We start from the raw sequence: 19,130 nt of genomic DNA on the forward strand, positions 1-19,130 counted from the left end.
AAGAAAAGCTAAAATGCGCCAAAATTTCTTTGGCGCAATAAAGCTTTCTGTATAGCGTACAATCAAGGCCACCGAAAATAGATCTATCTTTCGGTGGTTTCCGTATAATGCTGTATGAGCCGCGGCCCAGGAAACTTTAACCACGGCAAGGTGGTGGCCTTTCCTATATCGTTGGCAGATGCACGATTATGACTAACTTAACCTTAAATAAAATGAAAACTACGGAGGCTAAAGGGCTGCAATTTGGTATGTTTAATGATTGGAGGATGATCAACACACCAATTTGCAGCCCTCTAGCCTCATTAGTTTTTAAGATTTGAAGGCGGACAGAAAAAGTGCGGACGGACAAAGCCAGCACACTAGCTTTCTTTTACAGAAGACTAAAACCTGTTGACTTGCAACAGAGAAATATCTCGACTTAGCAATATGCCCCGTGCTGTGAATAAAAGAAGCCTTTTAGGCATCAACTAATTTTTTGAAGAGAATTGTTATTTCGCGAGCGAGTGCTCAACTCTTTGAAACATCTATTAAAAATTGGTAAGTCCAATTTGGATTTTCTTCTTTAATTTCATGTCAGGAGAACTTAAGAATGATGATATCTTTTGACGTCTTTTGGCAATACTACAATAAAGATTGAGAACGATTTCATACTCTTAATCTTACTCTTTACAATAAATGGGGACGAGTTTTATTTATCCAGTTTTATATAGAAAGAAATATAAATGTTTATCGTAAAGTTACCAGTCGATAAAGGGGCAAATTTGACCCAAATAACCTTACTCAAAGATTTTGACCAATTTACTGAAACTAGCAGACTAGACTAGGTGAATCTGTCCTGACACATTGTGCAGAACCAATGAACAACGTCTTCTTAGATCTTACATTACCTGATGGCAATCGCAAAACGTCAGGTATTACGGAGTGTATAACAAAAATTAATTGCAACTGACTGCTATTTGGGAGGGACAGAAGCAAACCAAAAAAAAAAAAAAAAAAAAAACTAAGGAATTTAGTCTTCTTAAGCAGGTGTCTCCCACGCAAACGGCTTAGTTAAAACAGTGCAATAGGAATGAAGTGATCACATTACTGATCAGCGGGAGGTGGTGGGTTGAATGTTTACTTAAATATTCAGAATCTCATTCGACAGGAACTTGTAAGGTACTCAGAATGCTCTCAGCAGGTAGAGAAATTCCAAGGAAATTCTCTTTGTATCAGATATTCAGGAAGTTCTTCGAAACCTTCACATACCCTGCGGTATTTACCCGTGGTGTGGGTAATTACAAGTGATAATTGCGTGAGATCTAAGGACGACAGTTTACGAGTGATTCTGTTAAGGTACTGTGGCACCTTGCCATCCGAGAAATTAATTTCTACTTGTGAAGAATGTGGGAACAGTTCAAGTATATGAGATTTCATTTCGAAAGACTCTTGTCATTCGGCACTGATCATAATGAATCGGAAAGCAGGTGAAACAGCGAAAATTTCCATCTTTAATTAGAGCCCTTGCGGTAATACACCTTCCCATGTGAGATGCTAGATTATGTAGACTTACGACAGATTTCTGAAAGCGCTCAGGCAATTAGTATAGTATAAATACACACACACACACACAAAGACAATCACGGAAGTGGAGATATACTAATTTAATTGCAAAGACTAACTTTCGTTACGACATGGATAACCACAATCACTATCTTTGAATTATCTCTCTCTCTCTCTCTCTCTCTCTCCCCTGAGATGCATTTAATCTGAATAAAAAAGCTGCATCATGAAGTCCTCAGACTTTACTGGCGGGTACTTGAAGATTTCGTCTGGCCATGTGACACCCGCCGTGACTTGGTCTCTGAGGGTAGAGATTCCCTCTAACAATTACTCTTTACTTAAGACAGTACTCGGATCAAGAAGCATGCCTCCAGGGGGGATAAACACCTACGATAAAATATCTCCTCCTCCTCCTCCTCACCCCCTCTTCTTCTTCTTCTTCTTCTTCTTCTTCTTCTTCAGGTTTTTTACAGATTCCTTTATTCCGTTTCTTTTTCTCATGCGTTTGTTATTCTAGTTTTCTTCCAATTATTATTATTATTATTATTATTATTATTATTATTATTATTATTATTATTATTATTATTAGACACGCAGTTGCACAGAAATCAGAATCGGAAGTGAATTTGAAAATACAAACTGTATGATTTTAATGTTTAAAAAATCACAAATATTTTTTACTTATGAACTAATATTAGAATTCTAGGAACACAGCAGAGGCATTGAAAACATCAAAAGTCGATAGATTAAAAATACCAAATACACATAATGAAATTAACACCATCTAAACACATACATACATACATACATACACACACACACACACACACACACACACACACACATATATATATATATATATATATATATATATATATATATATATATATATATATATATATATATATATATATATATATATATATATATATACTGTGACATCCCTGACATATTCATGCAGTGAAAATTAAAGAAATCACCGTACAGAAATAGTTACTTACACCCATGGCTGACTAACGGTCACGTGCATGAGATAAAGATGGCGATGGAACACTCATTGATCAGCTTAAGAGCTCTTCCCTATTATAATCTTCCCCTATCCGACTTGCCCCGATTTCTCTTTTCTATCTAATACGTATTAAATCCCTTTAAAGGACAGCCGCCACTGCTTCCCCCTTCCCTGTGTCTTTGGACAAGTCGTTTACTAAGACCGAGGGAGACCCACACCTGCAGTGATAATTAGGTACCTCACAATAAGGAGTGGCGCCGAGTTTAACAACATCGCCACTCACGGTCATCCAGCGTCATTTTCCAAACCTGACTCACCCCCGCTGTTAATGACCTAGGGTCACAACAAGACGAGGAGAAACCCCACCTCTGGGCTGTCTTAGGGGATGTACTCGAAGACTCCTGACCAATGAAACCCTTAGATCTACTGTAGGTCTGCCCTCCTGAATCTAATAATTTGACCAATGAGAGCTCTGGTACCAATGAGAGCTCTGGTCTTCCTTAATCCACATGTAGGACTATAAAAGCAAGGAAAACCTGCGGAAGGGAAGACCATGGTCGAAGTATAAATATACTTCGACCATGGGGAAGACAGGTTAAAGGCTGCTCTAGGAGCAAGAGCCCGTGCCAGCACAAGGCTGGCTTAATCTCAAACAAGGGGAAGAAAGGTCAATCGGCCTGAACAAGGGCTAGCAAAAGCAGCAGTCAAAGGCGATCGGGTCACAACTCTACCGTGCCACGAGACCACTAGAGCCACACGAGCCAGAATACTTAAGTACCCAAAATGACACATTTAGGGGCAAAAAGGAGTAAAAAAAAATGGATAAGTAAGAGAGCCACTGGTTCAGAACGGGGAAGCAATCAAGTCTGATGGCATTTTCTGATATACATAAGAAGTAAATCAAAAGGGGTAAACGTTATTTGATTTCATAATAGTGTGTGTAATAGTGTTCAGTGATCTTTAGGAAGCGTTCCAATAAAGATAACTGCTGTTTAAAAGCATTTCTAACAGGAACATGACAGAGTTCATAACAATGTTTGTAAGATCCAGTTACCATTGGAGCTGAACACAATTACTATGGCACAATGGAGCTACTGTCTGTACGAAATGCAATGTGGTATTCTGTTCTGACTCACCCCACATGTTATGGGGTCACTAACACTCCAGTCTGGTTTGAGCCCAGTCAAAGTCTTACCTGAATCAACCCTTCAAATATGTATTCATTCTCAATGTAAGGTTTGAAAAGGGTGGGGCTCCTTATGGCCACAAGTCAACAAAATGGCATCACTGACATAGCTGAAAGGCATCGGTTGCTGTCGAAAGGTACCTTGGTCAGGCCACAACCTTGACCTGAGTGGCTTAATATCGCTCATTTCTAAGGCACATTTTGTCCGCTCTGGGAAATCGCTTGCGTCTACAAACTGAAAAGTAGCTTATTTCTTGGGCAAAAAAAGCTTTGAGAGGTTAGAGAGGAAATACAATAGAGATTAGAGGTAACTTTAAAATGCTACAAGGCTTACAGCATTCTGACAATGCTACACTTACTGCGTAAAACTAGAGCTGGTGCAGGAGAAACAAAACTGACCTTAATCAGTGCCAGTTAGCCATTAACGAACAGAAAGGTCTTTAATAGCCTTCAAGTGAAAACATTTATTTTGACACTTCTTTAAAGGACATAGGTTTCAAATTGAGGAAAACTCAAACTAAGACATATCCGGGAAAAAACTTGAATCAACTGGCATAACTAATTACTGTTGAGTTAGGGACATCACTATATATACAGTATATATATATATATATATATATATATATATATATATATATATATATATATATATATATATATATATATATATATGTATATACATATATATATGTATATATATATATATATATATATATATATATATATATATATATATATATATATATATATATATATATATATATACACACACTGTGCATGATGCATATACATCCAAAAAGAACAGACCGACAAAATAATAATAATAATAATAATAATCTCGCTAATTCTAAGGGATCCGCTTGACACCCATTCTCTTATTTGCCCAAAACCCTAACGAAAACGAACAGTTCTCTCCTGTTAACATCGAGAGATGACTCGAGGCACCGGAAATGATTGTTTGAAAAAAAAATCCATTGCATATTTCCACTGAGCAACAAGAGACGACTTCCTTGATTTGTCATCGAATTCCAAACGGAATCAAACCGTCAGAAACGTTAATAATCTCGTCTTAGTGTCATGCGAATCCTCCATTTCATGGGAGACTCGCGTAAGCTTTGAATAAATCACCATAGCGTTTACCTAAAAAAAAAAAAAAACGATATAAAAAATGTCTATGATGGAGGGATCGGCAATAAAACCTTACTCTGCCCCTCCTTCATTTATGCACGCAAGCCATTAAGGAAAAAAAATGTGGGCGGCAGGAAAGCCAGGTAGGTGGGTGCAAAAGTGGGCGTCGAGGGTTGGGCGTCGTGATCACAAGGCTGATCCTTCTAATCATATGAATAGTGGTGAGGAAGGTCCCTCGGAATCCTCGCAAATGGGCCATCTTTAAAGACAAAAAATTGCTCTCATGAGCGAAGATGACACACACTCTCTCTCTCTCTCTCTCTCTCAATAACTGACGGATCAATACGATATGTCTTCATAACTCGTCCAGTAAATAACATGGAAAAGGAGAACCTCGGATAAATGTTTGAAGTGAGCATTTCCTGATCAGGGCTGAGAAATTGTTAAAGAAAAACGGTCTGGGGTAAACATTCGCCTCTCACTGACGTTATGGTTTTTCAGTGAAATTCAGACAACTTCAAATTCCTGTTCGTTCAAACGGAGGAGAGGGAAACGATAACCTTCGATATCCTGCGTGAAGGGATGAACAGGGAAACTTTGTCCTTGGGTTTAAACAGACGAACTCTAATCCGGTGTTCATAACTTCCGAGTCCTCACTGTCTGGTGAAAGTACAGTTACAGGTACGAGTAGTAGTTCGTGATAGTGTAAAACCCCCATTAATTTGCCGTTGTAAAGGCATTTTCAGTGCGTATGAGTTTGCCATAATAATTAGAAAGCTAGACAGCATGAAGTTATAACAAGAGATTTGCCTGCCTGAACAATGTGTATTCGTGTATGTATATATATATATATATATATACATATATATATATATATATATATATATATATATATATATATATATATATATATATATATATATATGTGTGTGTGTGTGTGTGTGTATGTGTATGTGTGTGTGTGTATGTATACACAAATATATATATGTGCGCGTGTGTGTGTGTTCCTGACTCACATCGAGGATCAAACCCAGTCTTTCAATTGAAAGGCAGGACGCTACCAAATGTGTGCCTCAGTTGGTAGCGCCCATGCCTTTCAATTGAAAGACCTGGTTCGATCCCGATGTGAGCCAGAATTTTATTCCTGTTCCACACGTGAGGGCGCTGATTGGTGCTATATATATATATATATATATATATATATATATATATATATATATATATATATATATATATATATATATATATATTTCTGACTCACAACGGGATCGAACCCATGTCTTTCAACTGAAAGGTAAGGGCACTACCAACTGTGTGGTTCAGTTGGTAGCACCTATCCATTCAAATAAAAGACCTGGTTTCGATTCCGATGTGAGTCAGAAATTTATTTATGTTCCATACGTGAGGGTGTTAATTACTACATATACATACATACATACATACATACATACTTTGGAGGGTGGATGAGTGATGAAATACTTGGTTTATGGTTGCTAAGGTCGTAGTCTGCTCCCATTCTACTACGCATTAATCCACCAATATAAAAAAAATGTTGTAGAATTCGACTGTGAACTCGTGGCTATAGCCTGTCCTCTCTCTCTCTCTCTCTCTCTCTCTCTCTCTGTACCTAAGCTTAAGGATGAAAGTACGCACACTATTTCCACCCGACCGACAGTTATAAAATTCTTTACATGATACGCCACTGAACTAAGTGACAACGCGCTTATTACAAAATTATTAATTAACCAAAGGAATTTTTTCCTAGATTCTTCTAACTTAACGGATTAGCTGAACAACTGGAACTATAGATACCGTCACTATTCAGAAATTTCAAGATGCGAAAACATTTATTTAGTGCAGCGGAAAGTGGAAAATGGACGACTTTTCTGTGGGTAGTCAGTGAAACAATACTCCCGACGGGAATGGGAATATCAGTGATGGAATGAAGTGTCTGTCCTGTTGATTCCTACATCGGAATCCTATGGATGTCGCTGATAAGAATGATAAAAGATAAACAAAATCGTTCGGGTTGACTTTTAAAATGAATTTTAAGTTAATAAATCTACAATGAATTACTAAATAGTTGTGGGAAATGAAATTCCTGTATTCTGTTATGACAAATTAGCCTTTTTCCAAAAAAAATTAGAATACTAATTAAAAGAAAAATATTGGCCAACTTTAAACAGAGGTGGGTGGAGCTTCGATCAGCAGGTGTGTTAGAAAAAAGTATATTGTTAAGTATACATATTTACGCATATAGGTCTATATATGTACATATACAGATATATATATATATATATATATATATAAACCAATCGGCAAAACACAAGTTTGAAGTCGATTATAAAATACAATATCCAATGTGTTGCTTAAGTCTACAGTCACATCCCCTTCAATTAAAGGAGCTCAGCTCTATCCTTCCTCTACCGGGACTTGAATCCGAATCTATCACCTGTGAGACAAGCATGACATCTCTTAGGTCTTAGGGCAAATTACTGAAAAGCCTAATGTCTTGGATGCATCTATAGGTATTCTCTCTCTCTCTCTCTCTCTCTCTCTCTCTCTCTCTCAATCGGTATGTAATTAAATTCAATCTTTACATTAATAGTTAGTATCTGAAGCGTAATTCACAATGGCCTGTACCTTACCGTGGGGAGGTATTGGAACTAGAATTGGAATAGAGAATTTAGGCCAAAGGTCAACCGCTGGGACCTATGAGGTCATTCAGCGCTGAAAGAGAAACTGACAGTTAGAAGGTTCGACAGGTGTAACAGAAGGAAAACCTCGCAGTTGCACCATGAAAAAATTGTTAGACAGGGTGAATAATCAGATAGAAGAAAGAGAATATGAGCGGAGGTACAGTAAAAGGAATGAAAGAGGTTGCAGCTAGGGGCCGAAGGGACGCTACAAAGAACCTTAAGTAATGCCTACGGTGCACCAAGTAAATTTATGAACGTATAAAATATACGCTATTACTGGGTAATGCATTGTATTAAGCAGTAAATACATATGTGGTTGGTTACATCTGACATGTAAATACAAGCGCACTAATGTTCAATTGTTTGAGAGAGAGAGAGAGAGAGAGAGAGAGAGAGAGAGAGAGAGAGAGAGAGAGAGAGAGAGAGAGAGAGAGACTAATATGCACCTAATAAATGGTTTAACCCCAGTAGAATGAGGATTACCTCGTCGAGGCCCTCCCGTTTAGATTGTACTCATTTTGACAGACCCATGAACATTCATGTTTGGCTTCCTCTCTTTTTCGTTCTTTCTCCCCCTCGACCCAAGCTGCAAACCACGAGTGTCGTCTAACACCTAGGTACATAATTCACCGATTAGGTCAACACAGGCACGCTGACTTTTCGGAAAAACTTTCATCTTTCCCTCCCCGTACGGTGCTGGATTCGAACACAGGTCTTCCAGTTGTGAGCTAGACTCCCTACCACCCAGGCTACAAGAGAGAGAGAGAGAAAGAGAGAGAGAGAGAGAGAGACTCTTTAACATTCAGAATCTCATCTAAATACATCTAAAGGTTTCTTTATCTTTTGATCCTCCCGACAGCAAGATGCTGATGACAATAATGACAACCTGGCAACCATCACATTACGAGGTGACATTACCCAGCTGGACAAAAATAGTCTAAGAATTGCCGCAGATCCCCGACAGACATACTTACGAAGAAAATGTATTTACTAATTAAATTCATCTTTAGAAAATGGAAGACGACACCTGCTCTATCGCAACATACCGGGAGCGGAAACACTACGGCTGACTTATGAACTTGTACTCAGGACATGTCGAAACGTCGGAGCGACCGACAACTTGTCGCATCCTGTCCACATGCGATTCGTAACAAAGAGCAGAGTAATTCTTCTGACGTCACCGCCACGACCTCGTGAATGTTGTTAAGTGTGTGGTCATTAGTATTTAAACTCATCGAGGCTTTTCCTTGCTTGAGAAACTTTTGAATTTCATTGTCAGGAGTTCTCTTTAGATGTCAACAAAGGATTCATTAGGAAGAATAAGATTTACCAAGAATTTTTAGGGGTGATTTCATATAATGTACGTATGAGATCACTTCGGTCATATCCGAGACGTCTGCAAATGTAACAGGAGTGTGTAATCTACTGTTTTAGTTAAAGACACAGTTTCTTTGCCAAGACCAACCCAGTAAACATCCACCATCTAGAATGCAATTAGATCCATATATTCTTCCAGGGGTCTTAGACTATCGCGAGCAGGCAATGAAGCCAACATCCCAAACCTATCACGTTAAGAGTGGATAAATTATCACTGATTATGGTACAGTGCCAATTTTTGCATATTTCACTTTCGAAATAAGTCACCGGTACCTTTTTCTAATGACATAGTAAAAAAGATCGACCGACCCTGCCAAGGAAAAATGATATAATGCCTCTTTAAAACTAACTAGAAGAGTTTTTGCAAGACACCTAAAACACGAGTTAACAGTTCAGTGCTAACAACAAACCATTGTTCTAAAGGGTCCACAATAATATAATTGTTAAAGGCTCGAGTAGAATTTTATAAAAGCTTTCGAACCCTTCTCTGGGTTCATCTTCAGGCATTCTGACTGAAGATGAACCCAGAGGAGGATTCGAAAGCTTTTATAAAGTTTTACTCGAGCCTTTAACAGTTATATTATTGTGAACCCTTTACAACATATATGAGCTCTCGTGATTGAAAGTTTTTCTCTTAAACAAACTATTTAGTCTTGGTCAGTAGGGTTTTCATATTAAGTAGACGCTGCACTCTCTCATCCACGTTTACTGTAGTATAGCTGTCGTGCTGCCAATTGCAGTGGGTGGATTTGAATTTGCAGAATTATATGAAAATCAATAGGCATTACACTACGTACTAGGCCTTGACACAAAATCCAAGGTATTAAGGGATGCAGTCATTACAACATCATGGTGAAAAGATCGTTCAGATATTCAAATCACTAACTTCGACCCACTCAAGAGATCAGCTGACATTTGGACTTCTACTGGCAAAATCTAACGTTTGGATACGTTTATTTATCTATATATAAGCTTTCTTCTACTGGAACGACGGCAATAAGACAGCTTCATTACACAAAATATTGTAAACAGGTGATGCGCCCATAATGTGAATATTCTTGAGTATATCACTTCTTCAATTATCGTTATTCTAAGATCGTATGCTAATCCTTATTTACGAACTAAGTTCCCCGAATTAAGAAACTCAAAATCAACACGTTCTGTTTCAGAGAGAGAGAGAGAGAGAGAGAGAGAGAGAGAGAGAGAGAGAGAGAGAGAGAGAGAGTTGAAATTCAGCAGGTTGTTGCTCGTCAAAATATAACATCAAAACGAGTGTGTGTACATCTTGATTTTTTGAAATCATGGCGAAAGTTATGCCCTCAGTCAACTACTGACTTCAATTTCCAATCAGTAAGTAGTCCTTTTCAGCTCTGACGTGAGTTAAAGCAAAAGGCGTGTAAATTTTGTAGCAGCATAGACAACCGCCCCCGCCCACAAAACAACACACGCATTTATAGAGCTTCTGAGTCTTCTGAGACCATGAACGAGTGTCCGCGGACGTAGCCTTCATTACTTTTGTGTTGAAAAATACAATTCTTTCTGTAATCTGCCGAACGGATGGGTTTTGCTTTAGCCTATGAAGAAATGCCATAAAACAATTCTCTCTCATATATATATATATATATATATATATATATATATATATATATATATTATATATATATATTTATATGTACAGTGTATATATATGTATATATACACATATTTATATGTATATACAGTATATATATATATATATATATATATATATATATATATATATATATATATATATATATATATATATATATATATATATATATATAATTTATATTCAAATATATGTTATCATCTGCTAAGAAAAACAAACACGGAGCCTTATCCAAATAACAAACGATGTTGTTCTATACATTTATAGCTGTATACAGGTAAGCTACCGAGTTTCAACCCGCAACCTGTCATCAACGAACGATACAGATGACTCGCCGTAGGCAGCAGCTGGCATCCAAGGTCCAGAGGGCAGATCTAATCTCTGGAACTTACCAGCATCCTTGTGGGATCTTCCGTAGTCGCGACCATGGTCTAAGAAAGACCGTGATCCAAGAAAGACCATGATCCAAGAAAGACCATGGTCTAAGAAAGACCATGATCTAAGAAAGACCATAGTCTAAGAAAGACCATGATCTAAGAAAGACCATGATCCAAGAAAGACCATGATCCAAGAAAGACCATGGTCTAAGAAAGACCATGATCTAAGAAAGACCATGATCCAAGAAAGACCATGATCTAAGAAAGACCATGATCTAAGAAGGACCATGGTCTAAGAAAGACCATGATCTAAGAAAGACCATGGTCGCGACGCCACCTAGGGAGCCGGTAGCAATGACGGCTTACCAATAATAAACAGAACTGTTGACTATGGTGTTTACAGGGCAAAGAAATAAAGCAGTCATCGCCATAACAGAACTCACTATCGTTAAATATCTGTAAAATAACTGTAACTTCTGTTCTTGCAACAATCAAACAAGAAAAGGACTCTGTAAATCGACCCTATTTCGTTTACAGCCACAACTGAATAATATCTTGATATTAGGAGTCCTGCCCCTTCAAATGACAACAAGAATTCACGATGTCGTAAAGAGGAGTTCAAAAAAAACTTCTGGCATCTTAGTCACGGCTGAAATTAATTAAGTCTCCAAAGCACAGAAGACGTTTTAATTAGCATTAACTTTGCGGTGATTATTAGGAATCTTCTCGGAATCTTACAAGGAATAAAATAGAAAAATTCTTGCCTTGTGTTTGTTGTATTCTTTTGCAAGTGTTGGTCCGAAAGCTTACTTAGCAGATATAAGCACCATCTGAGAAAGGGAGAGCGAGAGAGAGAGAGAGCGCTGGAAACCTGGATGGTACAAGAAGAGAAAGGAGACGACGAGGATAAGGGAAAGAAACACCACGAAAATGAAGAGAAACACAGGAGAAGACCAGGAGGAGGAAGGAGCGTCGGTCCATATGGCACAGGGGGTAATGAGTGAGATCCCCATTTGCATCAGAACGCAATATATGTAAATCCCCACATCCGGGTATTATCATCGAACAGAACAGCTGCAAATTGTTTTTCGCATATCTCGCCATCTACAGAAAACAAACAGAACAATAACAGAGATGAAAACATCCGCCGGAGCTATAACGTCTCGAGTGGACGTCAGACAAGATTTATCTCGACGACTTTTGGTGACGCAGAAGGACGAGAGGATGCTCGGTGCATATCCCTGCACGAATTATATCTTAATCGTACAGACACAGATGGGCTTTTCTGTTTATTGTCCTTCATGAAGCTTTATGCACGTCTGAAACGGGTGCCGTTTTGAAAGACTTCTAATGCATCACCTGGTGGGTTCTCCATCCATGATGATAAAATTTTATATCCTCGTTTTCGATTTTTCTCATTGGCAATGGAATATCTACACGACTTCAATGTTTCCAGGAATTGGGCGTTTGCCAAATATTCGATAGTCATGATCATCCCCATGACTACAAATAAATGAAAACCAAAATACTGAACGATCAATGTTTAAAACACAACAGGAGAATGGTCCCTGGTTCATGCTGCACTTGCTCTAACAAAGGGTTTAAAAAGGTAGAGGAAAAATCCTCAAGTTCTGTTACAACGACACCGATGAACTTCGAGTTTATTATATCCGTGGACTAATAATAACGGAAATAAATAAGAATGTTCAATGAATCAATGACAGTCGAGTTTAATAAAAAAAAAAAACTTATATACTAACAAAAACTGTTAATGAATAACTGGTACCTAAGTTTTTTTTATTTTTTTTTTTTACTTTTTCAATTAAGTCGACATTCAACACGATCAGAAAGCTATTCTGGGAGAGTCTTGATTGAGTGCAATTCCGGAACACATAAGCAAACACTGAAGTGAACATTCTACATGCAGTGAAATACTGGTTTCAGGCTTTCGAGATACATTTGTCCAGTAGAAACTGTCATAAAATTAACGGAGAGGGATTTCGGTCCAAATCCGAGCTATATACACATAAGGTGTTGCAAATTCAACCACAAGTATTATACAAAAGACTGGTATACTTCAAGGTGCCAGAAACATTATGAATGGGATAAGACAAGCAAACGCCTATTCGAAAGATGCTGTCGAGTGTATGTAGATAAATAATACACTATGTGGTTACCTTGGTGACGAACTGATACATAATAGAGAAATTTATACAAATAATTTATATACTGTGTGTGTGTATATATATATATATATATATATATATATATATATATATATATATATATATATATATATATATATATATATATATATATATATATATATATATATATATATATATATATATATATATATATATATATATATATATATATATATATATATATATATATATATATATATATACACATATAAACCACAAATGTTTTTCCTCTATAAATACAGGGTTAGCGTCAGAAGGGCACAACTATCCGGTGTGTGTGTGTGTGTGTGTGTGTGTGTTATGTTGACTACCAGTCAACCAGTTTACCAGCTTTTTAAAAGTTGGTAAACTGACCAACTGCAAATTCAGAATCCTGTCACTTATCTAACTCCCACTGATACCTACTGTTGACTAATACTCATGATCTTTACTTCCGTCAACTGACTGCAACTTACAATTAAGCTAAATTTCTGCATTCTTTTACCATCTTTCAGTAATCACTGTGAAAGGGGATGAGCTGCATATTGAACCGAAAGGGAGAGTATGAATATTTACCTTCAAAACTGAGTGCCTGGCGTTAATCCCAAATTCTGGAAGTTTTGAGCAGCCCTGAAAAAAGAAGAGTAGATGCAGTTTTAAACTACTGACGACAATTCTGTCACAAAGAAGTAAAGGGAGCATTAACACAGGTTTTAAATAAATGTTTTCTCTGTACGCTCTACAATAGAAAAGTGGTTAGAATGCTTCGCGTTAGCTTTTTATAAATGCAGTCAACCCTCGGGCTGACGTAGCTTCAAATCTAATTTGTTGATAACGTGTGAAATACCAATTACATGGAATAACTCGCGTCAGCTCTAAGAACAGAACAGAACAAAACGAAAAGCAAAACAAAACATCAGGAACCTCCTGCCTTGCTCCTCACTACCTGTTTACAGATAATGATGAGCTGATCTGTATTGCAATAAGACAACATTAAGGTTCCATTAAGCGAAGGCTCATAAACGCAGGGGTAATTACTTTTCTCGAGCTGATAAGGCAGAAGGAAGAATTAGATTGCCTGCCTCCCACACTGCCCTTCGGATTTACTTGATTTTTCTTATTGAGTGTCACAACGATTAGGGAAGATGGTTTTATCATCCGTATTTACGAAACGAACAAATTCAGTATACATACATACATACACACATATATAGATACATATATATATATATATATATATATATATATATATATATATGCATATGCATGGTGTTGGAAATACTTGGTTATCATAGGAGAATATTCAAAACATGTTAAGGAAAAAGTAAAGGGCACGGGGAGGGACCAAGATTGATACAAGTTTACTTTGGGGAGGAAAGGGGGTGAAAATGTGGCTGGAAAAGTAATTAAGACTAGTGAATGTGAGTACAAAGAAGTGAGAGGAGCATAGGCTATATGGGGGAAAAGGGACTAAAAAAGGCTAACTTTAAAGCCTCAGAGGAATATGGCGCATATGAGCAAATTGAAAGGGGTTTCATAGTCAGTAGGGTGTTTATGAGTACAGAAGGGGAGGAAGAGATTTAAAGCAAACGTTTGTGAACGAAAAAATGAGGTTGTTTGTGGTAGTGAGCTTAGTGTTACACTTTCTGCTTCTGCTATTAGTGGTGAAGGATGGTTCATGAAGTGAATGCAATCCTGATTCACATGATTAATTTTCAGACTTGTTGAATGTGGTTAATAAAGAGATGCAGAGCTGAATGACACAAGAATGAGGGGCTATTGGAAGTTTGAGAATGACAGTGGAGGTGACTGGCAAGAAAAGGGTTGAAGGAAAGACAGACACCAAGGGCTGGTGGAACTACATGTGATGTGCCGTTGTATGGACATGGAGGAGTGACTGAGTGGCTAATCAGGATTGCCAAGACATGCCTGCATGACAGAAAGGTTTTGAAATAACGGAAAGGAGAATAATTTGTTCCTCTTAATATTTTATATAAGGGTGAAGATGGCAGTGACGACTGCAAAGATTATAGGGGCATAATTAGGATTTTTACGGAGAAAGTAAGACAGATGACAGTAGGACTGACAGGGAAAGAGCAGTTTGAGTTTCGACAACAATAACAGTGTGTGTGTGTGTGTGTGTGTGTGTGTGTGTGTGTGTGTGATCAAGAAATTGTTATCAAAGAGAAATGTCAGAACCTTGAAAGTGTAAAGCACATAAGGACCTACAGAAGCTTTATGGAAGAATTGCTGAAGGCAATGTGGAGGATGCTGAGGATATTTGGTACTGACTATCAATTTGTATGGAGGAAGCGAACCACATACACGGGAGGGTCTGAGAAAAGCGTAATAATGTTTCCATACCTGCTCAGAAATTTTGCGAATGGAGTGATGCGAGAGGTCAGAGGAAAGGCTTCGGACAAAGGTGCAAAGTTGTGGAATATGAAATGGGGCAGTGCCTTCTGAATGAAATGTCAAATGAATGATGTTTGCAGATAATTAGGAACTGATTGGGGTTTAGTTAAAAGAAACTGCAGAAACTTTTGAAAGAGTTGAACACATTTGCAAGAGGAGAGTATAATTAAATAAGAGTACGATTACGAGGACAAATAGAAATCATGGAGGGGAACAATGAATGCTAAAAGGGCTCATGGAAATACTGACAGAGGAAGAACAGTTTGTTTTTGTAGCTAGAAGAGTGTCAGTTTATAACTGACTGCTAGGGTAGGAGGCTGAAAGTAAATGGAAAAAGCTATGCATGGCGTATATGGACCTAAAATCCGCTTATGACATAATTAATAGAGGCAATGTAGGGGGTGCTGAAGGTGGATGGCAAAAAAAAAAAAAAAAAAATTTTATGATCGAAGCGAAGGGTTTGTAATGTCTCCGTGATTGTAAATAGGGAGAGTCGAATAGCTGATGGTTGAAGGTGATGGAGTACTGACAGGGGATAGTGAGGAGAAAATGCTGTGAGAAAAATTGAATTAAGAATAAAAACTGAAATTCAGGCATTAAATTGAAATGCAGCAGCGTTCACTGCCTTGCTTTTCTGTGGAGCCGCCCATGGTAGGGGAAATGGATTAAGAAAACAATTTACATATATATATGTGTATATATATATATATACACACACACACATATATATATATATATATATATATAGATATGTGTGCGTGTGATTTTTTCACTTACAGTAATCACTACAGAGAATGTTCATCTTTCTGGCTTATGCAAATCTTTTTGGCATGAGGTTGCTACCACGTCAACATCTCCATCGTAGGTGCAACCCACCACAGCTAACTGACCATCTGGTTACTAATTTCCAGCTAAGCTCAACATGTGCACGATGAATTTTACAAGCAAAGAGCCAAGAAAAATTTCTTGCCCCTGGGACAGAACTCTGTTATATCACGAATAGGCAGCTAACTACTGTGCTTCTGGAACCTTAAACGTACATATACACACACCCCAACATCTATCTATCTATATACATACAAGTGTGTGTGTGTATATATATATATATATATATATATATATATATATATATATATATATATATATATATATATATATATATATATATATATATATATATATATATATATATAATCCCATAGTTTTGTCTCTACTTCACATGTGACTTTTTATATCCTCTCGAATATTACGTCACAAGCGCTCCCATCAATATCAAATTCACTTTACCTTAAAATAACTTACACCAAAAAGCTTATTCCGCATAAGAAATTCTCCTGCCAGACCAGGATTCGAACTTAGGCCTTTTAAACTAAGAAACTAGGCTGAAAGAACTGTGAGAAAGGATTAAAAATGAAAAATTGAGAGAGAGAGAGAGAGAGAGAGAGAGAGAGAGAGAGAGAGAGAGAGAGAGAGAATATTATCGCATCCTTTGTCATCATTCGAATGCTAGAATGAATACTAGAAGAAGAGGAGAGAGCAGACTATGAAACAACTGAAACTATGAAATTTAAAATAAGTGAATAAAGGGGAAAACATGAATTCAGTATAGCCCGTTCTTACGTACGTCGACTCCTCTCTTACAAAGCAAATAAAGGTCTAAGGCGAGGAAACAAAGTCATTATTGATTACGGCTGAACCAAAACCAATCACAACACGAGGGTAAAAAGACGATTCTGTTTCCTGGGATCCTTTACCACATCTCTCTTCTTACGAAGGTTTTCATTTCACCTGAAAGGCGACACCTCTCCTCTTGGAGAGAGACTCGGCGTCGCATTCGCTTCTTTATTAGCCAGGCTTTCTCGTTGCTGGCAAGTTGTCCTTAGCTACTACTGTACTTTTGTACCTTTTCATCGTCTAATACGTTCCTCTGTCATATATGATGATGATGATGATGATGATGATGGATAGAATTTAGGCCAAAGGCCAAGCGTTCGGACCTATGAGGTCACTCCGCTCTCAAAGGGAAATTGAGTGAAAAGGTTTTAAAGGTGCAACAGGAGGAAAACCTCGCAGCTGCACTATGAAACAACTAATAGAAGAGGGTGGAAAGAAAGATAAGAGAATATGAACGGAGGTACAGTAAAAGCAATGATAAGGGTTGCAGCTAGGGGCCGAAGGTACGCCGCAAAGAACCTTAGTAATGCCTAGTACAGTACACAGCATGAGGTACACTGACGGCACTAACCCTCTTTACGGGGTCTGCCCTATATAGAACGTAATTAAGGTTCTAGGTCTAGGTTCTCCAACTCTCCTGGTGCCTACAGAAGCCCAGTTGACACTATCACGTACTGTTCTCCCTGGGTTGGGCGAAGGACATGTCCAAACCACCTCCCTCTGCCGTTCATTATCATCTCATCTACATATAGAACCTTTAGATTTGGATATTATACCACTACAAAAATAATGACTAAATGGAACTGGAATAAGACAAACACATCGTTGCTTTAATTTTCTACATCATGACTTATAGCTAATTAGATATTCATCTTCTTTAAAGGAGAAAATGACAATACGAAGTACTAATACTCTACTCTGCCTAAGGCAGTTAATGATTAAGACGACTGTCTTTGAGATTTTCTGATAATGTCATATGTGGCCGTGTTATTTCGAATAACCATTCTATAATTACTTACGTTACAGAAGCAAATAGTCTAAAGTGTCCGTGTGTGAGTCACTGATTGGTTTTCATTCATGGAAATTATGCTTAGATCTAAAGAAAGTGTAAACTCACAGATATTATTTTGTTTTGGGGTAGAGTGCTTTGAACATAGTAAATTTATGGGCAACAAAAACGACCCAGTCAAGAACAATTCCGTGAAAGGAAACTTCTTTGGAGAGCGGAGCCGACATCTCCGTATGAGCTTTCTGGCAACATAAAGCATGTTTGCTGGTAGAAAGCTGCAATGTGCATTCGAGATCCATTCGCAGAATCTTTTGCCATCGTAATAGGCGCTAATTTAAGCAGTCACGGTAAATAAGGCCTTGTGGGTAATAATCCGCAGTTGCGACTAGGACACTTAAGTGCTTTACTTCTGCAGTCATTCTTCTTACTGAGTGTATTAGCTGTTCACTGCAAGTCTTTTGAGAACACTATGGTCCTTAAAGCTATTCGGGAAGACTGTAAGTTGCAGGAGCAACTAGCGTTGCAGAACTGCATAGACTGGTGTCTTTAAACCTCATTCTCTGTCAACCCACTGATGTGATGCACCAAGATTCCCCTCTCTCATCTCAACGTCCCATTACTGGTTAAATTTCATCCTCGTTTTCTTAATTGTTATAACTGTTTTCGTTGTTGTTCAGTCTGACTTGTTAACTTTCGGTTTCGCATTTTCTTTTGGTTACTTCTACTTAACTCTCCCTTTGGATACGCCATCATTGTTGTCTGTTTTCTTTTGTAATAGTATCTATATTGTCAACCTTATTTCTACTGTAATTTATCTCACAACAATTGTTCGTTTTATTATTTGGCAAAACTTAAAGGGCTGCTCCACTGGGTTGCACAGTGGACCAAGTATTCAACA

General features: G+C 37.7%; 1 long non-coding RNA gene across 1 annotated transcript in view; it reads right to left on the reverse strand.

Annotated features, from left to right (window-relative positions):
* The window catches only part of LOC136838542 (uncharacterized), a 228,987-nt gene that overhangs the window by 65,125 nt on the left and 144,732 nt on the right, over positions 1-19,130 (reverse strand). Inside the window, exon 3 of the long non-coding RNA XR_010853029.1 lies at positions 13,711-13,764. This is a non-coding gene — a long non-coding RNA (uncharacterized lncRNA). The remainder of the gene's footprint in view (positions 1-13,710; positions 13,765-19,130) is intronic.

Source organism: Macrobrachium rosenbergii, chromosome 5 (assembly GCF_040412425.1).
Source record: "Macrobrachium rosenbergii isolate ZJJX-2024 chromosome 5, ASM4041242v1, whole genome shotgun sequence".
Taxonomy (NCBI): Eukaryota; Metazoa; Arthropoda; class Malacostraca; order Decapoda; family Palaemonidae; genus Macrobrachium; species Macrobrachium rosenbergii.